Source organism: Pelophylax lessonae, assembly GCF_965119305.1.
Source record: "Pelophylax lessonae genome assembly, chromosome: 1".
Classification (NCBI taxonomy): domain Eukaryota; kingdom Metazoa; phylum Chordata; class Amphibia; order Anura; family Ranidae; genus Pelophylax; species Pelophylax lessonae.
Window position 1 is genome coordinate 651,283,182 of NC_138768.1, and position 11,443 is coordinate 651,294,624.

Consider the following 11,443-nt stretch of genomic DNA (forward strand, 5'->3'; position numbering starts at 1 on the left):
TTCCGGGAGGACAAACTCCGGATCCTGCAGGAAGAGGTCAGGTCCCTCAGAGACAACGAGTTCTCCTCGCTTCGGACCTGCATGCGGTCCCTGGGCTTGATGGTGTCGGCTTTCGAGGCGATCCCATTTGCACAGTTTCACACGAGATCTCTTCAAGGGGAGATTCTGGTCCGGTGGGACAGACATCCTCACTCTTTATAAAGGAGAATCTCCTTGAGCCCCCGAGTCAGATCGGATCTCCTGTGGTGGCTCCAGTCTCCAGCTCTGATGGAAGGCAAGTCCTTTTGTCCATTGATATGGACGGTGGTCACCACGGACGCCAGCCTGTCGGGCTGGGGAGGAGTTCTGGGCAACTTGGTCGGAGGGGAAATCCTCCCTACCGATTAAATGTCTTGGAACTGCGTGCAATCAGGCTCTGTTTGCTCAGTTGGTCGAATAGACTTCAGGGCTGCCCAGTGCGTGTGCAGATGGACAACGCAACTGCGGTGGCTTACTTCAATCACCAAGGGGGCACCAGGAGTGCCCAGGTAGCCAAGGAAGTGGCCGAGATTCTGTCATGGGCCGAGACGCAGGTCCCTGCAATTTCAGCAGTTCACATTCCAGGTGTGGAGAACTGGCAGGCTGACTATATGAGTCGCCAGACCCTGGACCAAGGGGAATGGTCCCTCCACCCAGAGGTGTTTTTAGGTGCTGTGTACGCGGTGGGGATCCCCGGACGTGGATCTGTTCGTGTCTCGTCTCAACAAGGTGGGAAGGTTCGTGGCAAGAACGCGCGACCCTCTGGCAGACGCCTCGGACGTGTTGGTAGTGCCGTGGACTCCATATTGGCTGATTTATGCCTTTCCCCCGATTCAGTTGTTGTCCAGATTCCTTCGCAGGTTGATTTCGGAACAGAGGTTGGTGATTCTGGTGGCTCCAAACTGGCCGCGCCGGTCTTGGTACGCGGACATCATGCACTTGGTCATCGAACCTCCCAGGCGACTCCCGCTAAGAGACGATCTCTTGTCTCAGGGACCAATCTTCCATCCTGCTTTACAGTCGCTGGCTTTGACTCGTCAGCAGTTCTCTCGTCAGCAGTCATTCCTACCTTGCTCAAGGCCAGGAAGGCCTCTTCTGGTAAGATTTATTATCGTACCTGGTAGGCTTATTTCGCCTGGTATGAGTCGCAGGGGTTCCATTCCATTCTCGGGGGTGAGAGTGTTGGCTTTCCTGCAAACTGGTGTGGAGCAGCGTCTTGCGCTGACCACTATTAGGGGCCAGTTGTCTGCGCTGGCCATTCTTTCTCAGCGCCCCTTGGCGTCAAATTTTGATTCGCATCTTCATTCAAGGAGTGAGTCATTTGGCTTCCCCTAGGAGGGGGGGACCTTGGGACCTGAACTTGGTTCTGTCCCGTTTTGCAACGTCCTCCCTTGAGAACATCCGGGAGATTCCTCTGCCGGTGCTGTCACGTCAAGTTGCCTTTCTGCTCGCAGAGTGTCACAGTTGGCGGCCCTGTCTTGCCGCTCCCCCTAGCTGGTTGTTCATAGAGATAAAATGGTCTTGCAACCTCATCACTCCTTTCTTCCCAAAGTGGTTTCTGACTTCCATCTCAGCAAGGACATTTTCTTGCCTTCGCTGTGTGCGAAGCCTAAGCATCCTAAGGAGTTTGCCTTGCATTCCTTGGATGTGGTCCGGGCGATAAGGGTTTACCTGTCATCTATTGAATCTTTTCAGAAAGTCTGATTGTCTTTTTGTCCTTCCTGAGGGACCGCGGAAGGGTACGGCTGCATCTGCGGCAACCATTTCTAAATGATCGTAATTTTTGAAAATATTGCTAGAGATAGGATAAAAAGCACCACATCCCTCTGATAAATGGTAACTACAATGAGGGGGCAAATTGGGACTTTAAAGGTGCAAATGATGGAGAAAAATCTCAAAAATTGAACATTTTATTACACAGAGGAAAATGAACAAGACAGGACATTAGATAAAATGTTAAAAGCAAAGGAATGCACTCAAAAATATCAACTCTACATGTTTCGCCATCTTCATAATAGCTTCTTCAGGAGTTTTGCCAGATATTTCTTGAGAGTGAACATTTCTAAATTACAGAAAAAAAAAAAGAATATAAACAATAGAACAAAGGAATAACTATTGGGGCATAAACCAAAAGGTCCTAAATTTGATGCCCTCATACACTTCACAGTTTTAGCACTAATATCAAAAAGGTACCTTTTATAAAGAGACCTGACCCCTTTCTTTTGCCGGAGGTGAACACAACGTAGGCGCCGGAGACCAGGTGAATGAGGAGGGAAGAACTGAGACATCTAGCCCCTTAAAGTTGACCCATAGAGAGGGTGATAGCCAAGCCAAAGATAATACGTATTGAGAATGAGAGACTGCAATATAGGAATACATTAAAAACAATATAGGTTTTGTGACTTGTAAATATCACATTCTTGAATGGGAATATATTTACCTATTCTAAATTAGCAATGAAATATACTTCAAGGGTATTCCAATATCAAAAGCGGGGAGGGAGAGCAAAGACTATCCCATATAAATCCCCAGGAAGAAGTATCCCTTTAAGAGAAACAAAAGAAATATATATATATATATGGTGTATAGGGTACACCTCAAATTGTAAGAAATATGCTGGTGGAAAAATGACCAAGAATATTTACCCTTATGAGGCAATAATATATTTTCATTGCTAATTTATATTCCCATTCAAGAATGCGATATTTACAAGTCACAAAACCTATATTGTTTTTAATGTATTCCTATATTGCAGTCTCTCATTCTCAATACGTATTATCCTTGGCTTGGCTATCACCCTCTCTATGGGTCAACTTTAAGGGGCTAGATGTCTCAGTTCTTCCCTCCTCATTCACCTGGTCTCCGGCGCCTACGTTGTGTTCACCTCCGGCAAAAGAAAGGGGTCAGGTCTTTATAAAAGGTACCTTTTTGATATTAGTGCTAAAACTGTGAAGTGTATGAGGGCATCAAATTTAGGACCTTTTGGTTTATGCCCCAATATTTATTCCTTCGTTCTATTTCTATTGTTTATGTTCTTTTTTTTTTCTGTAATTTAGAAATGTTCACTCAAGAAATATCTGGCAAAACTCCTGAAGAAGCCATTAGGAAGATGGCGAAACACGTAGAGTTGATATTTTTGAGTGCATTCCTTTGCTTTTAACATTTTATCTAATGTCCTGTCTTGTTCATTTTCCTCTGTGTAATAAAATGTTCAATTTTTGAGAATTCAGATTTTTCTCCATCATTTGCACCTTTAAAGTCCCAATTTGCCCCCCTCATTGTAGTTACCATTTCTAAATGATCAGGCAGACTATTGTGCAAGCCTATTCACTTAGGGATCAGGTTCCACCTTTCGCTGTCACAGCGCACTCTACTAGAGCGGTTGGTGTGTCTTGGGCCTTCCGCCATCAGGCGTCGGTGACCCAGGTGTGCAAAGCGGCGACCTGGTCGTCCTTGCATACCTTTACCAAATTTTACAAACTTGATGTCTTGGCATCAGCGGATGCCTCTTTTGGCCGCAAAGTTTTGAGTGCGGCAGTGCCTTAGCGGAGACAGGGTCGTTTTTGGCCTGTCTCCTTCCGTTGGGTTTTTTTTTTCCCTTTTTGTTTGTTTTCCTGGGCTTTCGCGCCTGTTCAGCTTTCTTGTTGCCCAGTGTTTACCTTTCTGGTTCAGATAAGGTTTTTTTCTCTGACCTGGGTGCTACGTTGCCTTTTTGATGGTTGCGTTTTCCCACCCCTCACATCTACACTGCTTTAGGACGTCCCAGATGTGCAGATTGTATGAGTGGGCGGTGACTTGTCAGAGTGTTAGATATAACCTTTTGGGGCTAAAACAATGCACAGGCAGACAGTCTGTTGTTTCACTGAACACTGCTTCCTGTTCTGAGCAGGAACTCTTCTTTATTACTCTTTGAGGCATAGACAAAACATGAACTCACAAATGTAACACTGCCATCCAGTGGTCATACAATGTAATAGGCACACAGCAATGACATATAGTATTTGTTGCTGATTAAATACAAACCTTGTATGCTAACACAGAGGATGTAAGAGAAAATAGAATTTTTGTAAGAGGACTCGGAGAAAAGAATTTTACGTTAAGTTCTGACAGTCCCCACCCCCCACTCCTCTTTTGGGGTTCATGGATCTCTATACTGCTTGCTACCAAACTGAATTGGGAATGAGGCTAGCTGGGGGTATTGGACCAGAGGGACAGCCCCCCTGTAGGTGTATCTATACAAAGTTTTTGTGAATATTCTAACAAAATCTTCTGCCTAGCTTACTGCTAGAAGGCCAATACCCAGACGTGCAAATTGTATGAGTGGGCAGCGACTGTCAGAGAAAATAATTTTACGGTAAGTTCTATTTTTTCTAAAGTGTGAACTAATCCTTTAAGCAGGAGAGACACGCTTTGTTTGTAAGTGTTTATATTTTTTTTATCGTTCAATCTGTGGATTGGGACTTCTTTAGGGTGGACTAAAAAAAAAAAAAAAAAAATTCGACACCATATATTGAAAAATAGTTTTATTTAAAAATACATATATTAGAATTAACATGTAAAAACAGTACCGGAAAAAAACTAGCAGTTAAGAGTGTTTTATATACCAGGTCTTCACATCACTTAGCACAAATTGTCTCAACAGAGTTTTTAGGATTACCACAGAGGCTATTTTTGTTGTTGCACAGTTATGGCTAAGGCATGTTTGCTTCCATGCCGCATATTAGCCACCAGTGGCGGCCCGTGCATAGGGGGCACCAGGGCACCGCCCCCCTACCCCTAAAGGAAGAAAAAAAAAAACGAACAAAAAGTTTTGAAAAAAAAAAAATTGTGTTCCCCGCTACCCCGGCCTATGTGGTGGCTATGGGGGGGTGGGGTTTACGACCCAGAAGGGCACCGATTGGCTGCCTTCTGGGGGCGTAACCTGAGCGCAAGTCATTGCGCTTGGGCACCCCCACTTACCTGATATCCTGGCTGTGATTGGTCCAGTCTACAGCCTGGACCAATCATCATCCAGGACATCCCATGGCCCCATGCTGACGTCGCGTGGACCGGCATTGCAGAGAGCGGAGCGGAGAGGAGACCGGAGAAGAGGAGAGGGAGAAGCCGAGCCTCCAGGTAAGTGCACTGCTCTGTCGGGCACGCACGCATAGCTCTGCATTGTGGGATGTATACTTGTGGTCACTGCATTGGAGGCACGCACGCATAGCTCTGCATTGGGGGACATATACTTGTGGTCACTGCATTTAGAGGCACGCACGCATAGCTCTGCATTGGGGGACATGTATACTGGTGGTCACTGGCTGCACTGGATGCACGCACGCATAGCTCTGCATTGGGGGACATATACTGGTGGTCACTGGCTGCACGCACGCATAGCTCTGCATTGGGGGACGTATACTGGTGTTCACTGGAGGCACGCACGCATAGCTCTGCATTGGGGACATGTATACTGGTGGTCACTGGCTGCATGCACGCATAGCTCTGCATTGGGGGACATTTATACTGGTGGTCACTGGCTGCATGCACGCATAGCTCTGCATTGGGGGACGTATACTGGTGGTCACTGGCTGCACTGGAGGCACGCACGCATAGCTCTGCATTGGGGGACATGTATACTTGTGGTCACTGCACTGGAGGCACGCACGCATAGCTCTGCATTGAGGGACGTATACTGGTTGTCACTGGCTGCACGCACGCATAGCTCTGCATTGGGGGACGTATACTGGTGGTCACTGGCTGCACTGGAGGCATGCACGCATAGCTCTGCATTGGGGGACGTATACTGGTGGTCACTGGAGGCACGCACGCATTGCTCTGCATTGGGGGACGTATACTGGTGGTCACTGGCTGCACTGGAGGCACGCACGCATAGCTCTGCATTGCGGGACGTATACTGGTGGTCACTGGCTGCACTGGAGCCACGCACGCATAGCTCTGCATTGGGGACATGTATGCTGGTCACTACATTGAAAGGGGGCATTTATACTGGTCACTATATTGAAGGGTGCATGTACTGTGGGGTTTGTGCTTGAGTTGTTTGTGCGGGATTTGTGCCTGAGGGGTTTGTGCTGGGGGGGGTCTGTACTGTGAGATTTGTGCTGGGGGGGTCTGTACTGTGGGGTTTGTGCCACTCTCAGTCCATGTATCCCATAATAGGATGTCTCTCACAGTATATCCCATAATAGGGCCCATGTTCCCTATTATGGGATATACTAGTACTGATGGACCCCTTAATATGTGATATATTGGGAGAATTGGTTCACGCAAGCAAAATACAGGGGACAAAATGGGTGGAGTCTATAAGGGGTGGGGCTTCTGAGAAATGGGAGGGGTCAAAATGGAAGGGCGGGGTCTTGCTCCCCCCATCTTAAAACTTCACCAGCCGCCACTGTTAGCTCAAAGAGGACGTTGACCACACCTCTGCATAATGCGTGTTGAAAAATGTTGTCACTTAGAGCAGGAAGTTCTAACCAATGACAACAGTAACAGGCTAAATCATAGGATTTGATTTTTTTTTGTTTTGGGATTGAGTGTACATAGTATACTGGTGTAGGCTTGTTCCAGAAAGTTTAAGTCCGTGGAATAGCATAAGAGCATTACAGAATTAACTAACTTCTGATAACAAATACTTCATTTGTAGCACATTAAAATTGGAAAAAGTTTTGAACTGGGGGAAAAAATAAAATTTGCCCCCCCCCCACCCATATACTACAAGGTACAAATGCCACTAAAGAGCATAGAACTGCTGCCTCATTGGTGCTCTAAAGTCAGGGTGACCTTGGAAATCTGGGGGTTCCGCTCAGTGAGCAATGAAGGATTAATCTCCCACCTACACTAACCACTAATGCAAGGGAGCAATTTTCTACCAGTATAATGGAGTCACTTCTACTGTTACAGGAAGACCACACAATTCGTAAGGTCTGCCTTTCTTTTCTGCAGGTATTTCAAGAATATTGCTGAAAATTTTGTAAGGGTTGGTAACATTGTATGCTCTGGTGTCAAAGGTACATCACATTACTTTCAAACTTGCTTCAACTTATTGACCATGCCATGTACCATATACGTTTTTATAGCAAGAGTTCACCAAAAACCTAAAAATTATTTGAAGGGTTCCTCAGGGGTAAGAAGGGCTGCTCTAGGGACTCCATAGGGCTATTATCAAGAATGCACCTTAACTGAGCAGGCATGTCAGGGGTGTGGAAAGATCCTCCTTCCAGGGTCTGCAGCAGCTATTTAGACCTGGCAGGGACGAAATCCAGACCACAAATAACTGAGCAATTGAACTGCAGGTAGATTCTAAAAATGGTTAACACCCAGAAAGATGACAAAATTATCTTATTACTGGCTACACCCGTCAAGGATCAGTAAATTAACAAAATGCAGTAACCTCACAGCAAGCAATCCATTTCCAGATGAGCTGAAGGGACAGAACCGCTCCACATCAGGAATCCAACTGAGAACACACTGAACTGTCCAATATTCCCCGTTCTTACTCCAGGTGATGGCCACAACTCCGACATCTTTGTTACTGTGAATTAGTCCACTGTGCACGTCTTTGCATTAATAATAATAATAAAAAAAAAAAAATTGGAAACCTCTTTAATAGGGACAAATATAAAAAAAATAAAAAAAAGCATTTTCTGGTGCCATCCACTCATAGGCTACCATCGAGTGGCAAATTGTGATCAGGATTTCATACAAATTTCCTGTTGTCCATAGCAACATACATGTGCCAGGAAAATCACAGTAAGTGACACCGTTTCATTTGTCCTGGTAACCATTGGCCTGAAATAAGGGGAAATCTGAAATTATAGGTGATCATGAAAAAGGTAAATGTTACAATGGTGACACTTGTTCTAGTGATAATGGTCTAAAAGTTCCCTTGCTACAGCGATTTCCTCTCTCTTCCATTTGTCTTCCCATTGGCACACAAATCACCAAACAAACATACAGGTTTTAACCACTTAAAGCGGTTGTAAACTCTATAAAAAAAAAAATAAAATAAAAAAAAACCTGCAAGACAAAGGCATAATGAGCTAGTATGCATCGCATACTAGCCCATTATGTGTAACTTAGCTTAGAACGAAGCCCCGACACGGACCCCCGGACATCGCTGCGGGCGCTGCCATGATCCCTCGCCGGAATTGGCCGGAAGACACGGCTCCGGCGCGATGATTGGCCGGAGACGCGATGACGCATGCGCGCGGGAGTGATTTTTCCGGCAATCTCCGGCAAACATAATTGAAGGTCCCCCCGGACCTTTAGAGCGCATGCGCCGCTCGCGCGAGCGGCTGCATGCACTGTAAATATCTCCTAAACCGTGCAGGTTTAGGAGATATTATTTGTACCTACAGGTAAGCCTTATTATAGGCTTACCTGTAGGTAAAAGTTTAAAAAAGCGGGATACTACCGCTTTATGCCCCGGAAGATTTTACCCCCTTCCTGACCAGGGCCTATTTTGTGATTCGGCACTGCGTGACTTTAACGGACAATTGCGCGGTCGTGCGACGCTGTACCTAAACGAATGTGACATCCTTTTTTTCACCCCAAACAGGGCTTTCTTTTGGTGGTATTTGATCACCTGTGCGATTTTTACTTTTTGCGCTATAAACAAAATAGCGTCATTTTTGCAAAAATAACAATATTTTTCACATTTCTTTTATATGAAATTCCCCCCCAAAAAAAAAGTAAAAATCTAAATTTAACATTTTGGGCCAATTTTTTTTTTTTTTTTACCATATGTTTAGTAAAAAAAAAAAAAAAGCGTATTTTGATTGGTTTGCGCAAAAGTTATTGCGTTTACTAACAAAGGGAAATATTTTTGTCATTTTTGTTGTTTTTTTTTTTTTTTAAACGCGTAATGGCGGCGATCTGCAATTTTTTTTGTGGAACTGCGACATTGCGGCGGACAGATCGGACCCTTGACTGACATTTTTGACACTTTTGGGGTTACCAGTGACATTTCTACAGTAATCGGTGCTATACATATGCACTGTTACTGTAAAATTACACTGGCAGTGAAGGGGTTAACTTTTTTTGAGAGGGAGGGGTTATGTGTATCCCTAGGGGCGTGATTCTAACTGTGATTGGCTGTGGTTTGAGGTGTAGGAACAGTGATCAACGGTCCTACATAGTAGAACTGTATGATCACTATTCCTACACAGGGGAGAATGACAGGCGGCTTGTTTACATCAGCCGCCTGCCTTTCTCCCTCTCCACCCGACGATCGCGAGTGAGCGGTGGACACGCGCGGGGGGGGGGGTCCGTGACCACGCGGGAGCACGCCTCCAGCGACGCGCGCTCGCTCCCTAGACCCTCACAGGCTAGCGACTTATCCCTACGTCGCTCTGCCTATGAGGGGCTGACCGCCGACGTAAATAGTCGTGCGGCGGTCGGCAAGTGGTTAAACATTCCTTACTCCATCCAAAACAAAAAATGCTGGCTTTGGATACACTTTAACACCAATCCCTCCAACTTTTGCCCTCAGTGTCTCAGCTAAAGAAAATTAGAAAAACATTTTAACAATGTCACACATAGGAATAATAAATAACTTTAATAAATCTTATTAAACATTTGAAGTGTGACATCACATTAGTATTATACTTGTGTTTAAAAGTAGCTAATGCCTAAACTCATTTACAGGCACCTTTTAATTATTCAGAGACATGATTATTGATGGCAACTGCTTAAAAAAAAAGGCCATTAGTGGGTCCTATATGTGAATACCAGAATACACAAGGAGCCAAGAGAAGCCTATAAAATGTTAACTGGAATATAAAACAGGGTTAGGGCTTTAAACATACAGCAAGGGACAGAGAGGGGAAAAAAAAACATAAGTAGTAAAACACTAATCTTATACTGCAACACCTCTGGGATATAGTCTTCAAAGTGGTACAATTCCTAATGGAGCGCATATTGCAACAAAAGATCAAGGTAAAGTGGTACCCACACAAACCTCCGCAGCTATAAACTGCTAAGAGCTTTGAAGACCATCCATTTGCCAGACTGCTGGAACTAGCATATCAAGGATGTAATATAAATCCATCTAGTATGACATTAACTTACTCAAAACTAAGAGTGCAAACCTGGTGAGAGTTGTATGGTAGCCAATCCGCTTCTAACTTCAGCTTGTACAATTAAGCTTTGACCCAAAAAAAAAAAAAAAAAACCCTGGAAGCAGATTGGTTTCTTACCAGAGCTGCACCAGCTTTTGCACTCTCCACTCTTAGTAAATCAACTCCATAGTGTCACTTGCTGGAAATTAGGTGGTTGTGTTCAGTTCCGATTAACAGAACACACTTTTCTAATGGTGTCTACTGTTGGTTATGTACCTTTCCCTTAGTCTTAAGCCTAGTACACAGCAGGGCTTTAAAAAAAAATAAAAATAAAAAAAGCTAACAGCTCAGGAGGAGCCGCTGTACTAACTAGCTGACATTACTACAGCAATTTTCCCTTGCTGTTCTATTGTGTTCGGACCAGCTACACTCCAGTCAGCGCTCTCAGCCATTGGCTGAGAGCGCTAATCGGGAGACCTTTTTCGGTCATGCCCCTTCGATAGCCAGCTCCTGTTGGACCAACTCCAGTACACAAAGGCCGAATGTCCGCCAGTTTCTATATGCTCGACGTTGGCCCCGTGTGTATTCGTCTTTAGGCCTCATTCACACCTGAGCATGGTGTTGCTTCAAAGGTTCAAAACTCTCAACAAACAAAATCCCGTGTAATGAAATGGTGGCTGTTCACATATGTATGCTCAGGCACCTGTAGCTCCACACTTAATGCTTCAAAAGCTACATGAGCTACTTTTGAGGCAGATTTGGGGCTTTTGGGCCCATACAATGCACAATTTCAGTTTTTTTAATTCTCATTGCAGTCTAAGGCATTTTTTTTAGCCTGTAAGAACTGGCCCCCTGCCAAGTGATTTTCATTGACTAAGACAAAAATGCCTAAAGCTTGAATACACATGTAAACGCCTGAAATATACTTCCAAAAAGATAGATGCACAAAATCACTCAAATAAAACTGCTCCGTTTAAGTATAGATACAGTCTTCTAGTGTAATTTATGATTTACAAGTCCCTGTAACCAGTTAGTGCCGGATCAATTGTTCCCAAAACTTTGAAGTTTTCTCTGACTAAGCCATGGACCCATGTCTCAGTATGTTCAGAATGTCAAAGAAATGTCCTGACTGACACACTATTAAAGCAGTCTTAACAAAGTCATTGATCCTGGCTTCAGCCATGGATGATGCAGGCCATGCAATGAAAATAAGGGATGGACAGGTAACATCATAAAATCTGCATCTATGATGGGGATGCGGCTTTATGGGATGCATCATTCAGATTTAGTAAAGGCGCTGCAAACAAATATACTTTTTTTTTTGTTGCACTAAGATATATACAAATCTGCTGTATAAAAATAGAAAACAA